This window comes from Mustela lutreola, chromosome 9 (genome assembly GCF_030435805.1).
Source record: "Mustela lutreola isolate mMusLut2 chromosome 9, mMusLut2.pri, whole genome shotgun sequence".
Classification (NCBI taxonomy): Eukaryota; Metazoa; Chordata; class Mammalia; order Carnivora; family Mustelidae; genus Mustela; species Mustela lutreola.
This window is the reverse complement of record NC_081298.1, coordinates 88248765-88253093: the sequence shown is the minus strand read 5'-3', so window position 1 is coordinate 88253093 and position 4329 is coordinate 88248765. Positions and strand designations below refer to the sequence as shown.

The 4329-nt window shown below is 36.2% G+C and overlaps 1 pseudogene; it reads left to right on the top strand.

Moving 5' to 3' along the window:
* The first annotated feature begins 3128 nt into the window (after positions 1 to 3128).
* Positions 3129 to 3430, top strand: LOC131808392 (non-histone chromosomal protein HMG-14-like; annotated as a pseudogene).
* The last annotated feature ends 899 nt before the right edge of the window (positions 3431 to 4329 follow it).

Below are 4329 nucleotides of genomic sequence, written 5' to 3'. Positions count from 1 at the left end.
CTTTCTGAGTTCTATTAGGTGTAAATGTTTATAATTATATTTTTCCTGATGGATTGATGCTTTCATTATTATAAATGTTCCTACTTACCTCACTTTTTATAACTTTTTTGTTTTAAAGTCTATTCTGGTATTAGTATAACCACTTCAGCTTCTTATTCTTATCTTTGAATCTAAAAGTTGGATAGCATTAGATCCAATTGGAGAGTTATTGATACATTTAAAATTTAAATTTTTTTTAAAAGATTTTATTTATTTATTTGACAGAGATCACAAGTAGGCAGGGAGGCAGGTAGAGAGAGAGAGAGGAGGAAGCAGGTTTTCCACAGAGCAGAGAGCCCAATGCGGGGCTCGATCCCAGGACCCTGGGATGATGACTTGAGCCAAAGGTGGAGGCTTTAGTCCACTGAGGCACCCAGGCGCCTCTAAAATTTAAACTATTGAAACAGTTAAATATACACCTACTATCTTGCTTTTTGTTTCTATATGTCTCGTGTCTTTTCATTCCCCTACTATTTCTGTATTGCTTTCTTTTGCATTAAGTGGATATTTTCTAGTGTAATATTTAAATTCCTTTAATTATTTATTTAATATATTTTTGAGTTATCTTCTAAATGATAGCCCTAGGACTTACTATATATATCTTATAAAAATTGACTTCAGACTTAAATCAACTCAATTTCAGTGAGATATAGAAACATTACTCTAGTATATATCTCTATCTTCTCTTCCTCCTTTCTGTACTATTATTGTCATATGTATTATGTCTATGATGATACAAACTCAAAATTCATTATTATAGCTATTTATATAATTTTATGTCTACTAAGAAAGCTAAAAGAAGGAAGAAAGCAAGTATATACTTATGGAGATTGTTATATTAACCTTCTTGTTAACCATTTCCAATCTCTTTATTTATTCCTGTGGATCAGAATTACCATGTGGTGTACTTTCCTTACTCCATAAAGTTTTCCTCCCAACATCTTTATGCTACTAATTGCCAAATATAATACATTTCACATATTACAGGATGAACCATACAATTATATACATTGCTTTATACAATTGCTTTAAAATAATTTGAGAAGGGGATAATATGTATTTATTGTTTTTTATATTATGTAATTGGATAATTACCTTCACCAGTGTAATTTTTTATGTTGATTTTGATTACTGGCTGAAGTCACTTGCTTTTAGACTAATGAACTTCTTTTAATATTTTTTTGCAAGGCAGGTCTGCTGACAATGAATTTGCTCAGTTTTTGTTTAACTGGGAATGTTTTTATTTTGCCTTCATTTTCAAGATGTGGTTTTTCCAGATATAAAATGCTTGGTTGACACATACAACACTTTGAATATGTCATTCCAATAACTTGTGGCCTCCATTGTTTCAAATAAGAAGCCAGCTATTTATCTAATTTGGCTTTCTTTGTTCATGACTAATTGATTTTCTTTTGCTTTCAAATTTTCTCTTTGTCCTTGCACTTCAGCATTTTTATTTTGATATACCTATACATGGATCTCTTTGTGTTTATCCTCCTTGGAGTTTATTAAGTTTCCTGGATGTATAGATTAATTTATGTATTATTTTTCATCAAACTTGGGTTGTTTTCAGCCACTATTTCTTTGAATATATTTTCTGGTTCTTTCTCTCCTCTTTTTTGGCTACTCTCATTACACATATGTCGGTGTGTTTACTGGTATCACATTTTTTACAGCTTTGTTAATTTTTCTTCATCATTTCTTTTCTTTATTCTTCAGATTATATAATCTCAATTGATATACCTTCAAATTTTTTGGCTCTTTCTTATGCCAGTTGAGAAAAAGTCAGTTCTTTTGGAAAGAGCTTTGAACTCTCTCCTCTAATAGGCACTGTCTCTGAGCCACTCCTCTGGAACTGACAGTAGAAGTGACCTGTAAGTGTTTTACAAACCAGATGCTAGATAGTGATGGTAGCCTCTGGCATTCTTGTCTTGCCTCTCCTTGTGTGGAACCTCTACCCTCCTAGTGAGCTGTGACAAGGCGGTCGGGACCCCAGTATTCTCCTTTGCAGTGCCTGGGGAGAGCCTCCATCATATGAATAAAAGCTGCATAGAGGAGAGGAGTCTGAATTTCTTGGCTATGCTCATCGGGAATATAGCTTCTGCAAGTCAGAGATGGAGAACACAAGACATGTTAGTGGCATCATCTCATGAGATGCCTTATCCCTTGACTGGAAACTCAAGAAAAAGAAAACCCTGCTTTCTTGGTCAGATCTGCCTGAAGTGGCACTCTGCCAAAGCTGAGTTGGAGAAGGGGGCGAGAAGGAGCTGTGGCTCAAGCATTACAGACTTTTCTGTTTGTACTGAAATTTAGTAGAGTTCCTTGAATAAATATTTCTTCATTTTCTGTATGACCTTAGGACAATTTTCAGAGACTTCAAATGGGTATTTTTTATAATTTTCTTCATTTCTTTATTTTGCTGGGGGACAGATTCATGTAGTACTTCAAGCTGCTATTCTGGAAGTAGAATCCCTTGAATTTTAGTTTTCATAAGGAATCTTAGAATATTTAAAGTAACATGTTATTTGGGGAAAGCCTTATTTTTAAATGAACAACTCTGTTCCATATTCATTTCTTCTGCAATTTCTTTTAATATTTCTTATAAGGCAGGTCTGCTAACAATGAATTTGCTCTTATTGGTGAGATTAACAAGTATTATCACGAAAACAGTATGTTCCTTTTAAAGCCATAGTTCTGGGGCCTCTGAGTGGCTCAGTCATTTAAGCGTTGGCTTTCCGCTTCGGGTCATGATCCTGGGGTCCTGGGATGGAGTCCCACATCGGGCTCCCTACTCAGGGGGGAGCCTACTTCTCCCTCTCTCACTCCCCTTGCTTGTGCTCTGTCTCTGTCCCTGTGTCAAATTAAAAAAATAAATAAAAGCCATAGCTCTCTGTGTTTATATTTATAAATTCCATAGGCAAACACATATTTCTCCTTTAGTAGGTGATTTCAACAGATACCTAAACATTAGGGTAGGGCTGCCACAGCTTGGGCAGCAGGTGGAGTGGAGACGTGGAAATGGCCAGCAGCCCAGCTTTGCAAAGGCTCCTGGTGGCCACAGACATACATCGCACACCTGCCTCACCACCATGGTAGCCAAGAGGAAGGTTAGCTCCGCCCAACGGGCAGCAAAGGAGGAACACAAGGCAAGGTCAGAGAAGTTGTCAGCCAAATATGCTCCTGTAAAGGTGGAAACGAAACCAAACAAGGCAACAGGAAAGGATAAATCTTCAGACAAAAAAGTGCTAACCAGAGGGGAGTGAAGGGAAACCAGGCTGAAGTAGCTAACCAGAAAACAAAATAAGACTCACCTGCAGAAATCAGAGAAAATGAAAATGAGGAGAGTCTAGCTTCTGATGAAGCAGGAGAGAAAGAAACCAAGTCTGATTAATACCATATACCAGTTCTTATCAGAGTCACTGTCCACTTGTTTGTACAATCCAGAGAAATATTTTTATCAACTATTTTGTAAATGCAAATATTTAGTAGCTCTAGAAAATTTTTGAAGAGAGAATCCCACCTCATTCCATTTTTCAAGTGTAATTTTTTTTAAGAGGTAAAATCATTTGTTGGTTATTTATTTTTTGGTATAATCAGAAAACAGTGGGATATTGAATATGGGATCTTGATATCCTCAATTGTGTGATCTTGTGTGTCAGTTTAACGTTCCTGGGGTGGTGTAGTTCTTTTTATATCCTGTAATACCAACAGTTTGGAGTCGGTCATGCATTTAATATGTCTTGAATATTTTAAGTTCTATTCCCCATGTTGTTTTGGTAGAATTATTTCCTAAAGAAAACCACTCCTTGATCTTGGTTCCTCCTATCAGAATTTTGTATACTCTATAACATCTTGGTCATGGTAGTCCAGTTTTCCTAATATCTTTTTTAATGTTCTATGCAAGACTGAAAATCTGAGTATGCAGTGTATATGATATTAAATTTTGAATTAATGGGATTTAACAGTGTAATAGTATATCAGCATTTGAAGATACATGTACTTGATATACTGTTAAGAAATATTTGCCTTGAAATTTAAAAAAAAGATTTTATTTATTCATTTGAGAGAGAGAGAGACAGTAATAGCAACAGAGCACAAGCGGGGAGGAGAAGGAGAAGTAGGTTCCTCACTGAGCAGGGAGCTGGATGCAGGGCTCGATCCCAGGACCCTGGGATCATGACCTGAGCTGAAGGCAGATGCTTAACTGCCTGAGCCACCCATGCACCCCTTGCCTCCAAATTTTAAGCTGGAAGATCACTGGACTAACTTTTAGAGAAGAATCACAACTCC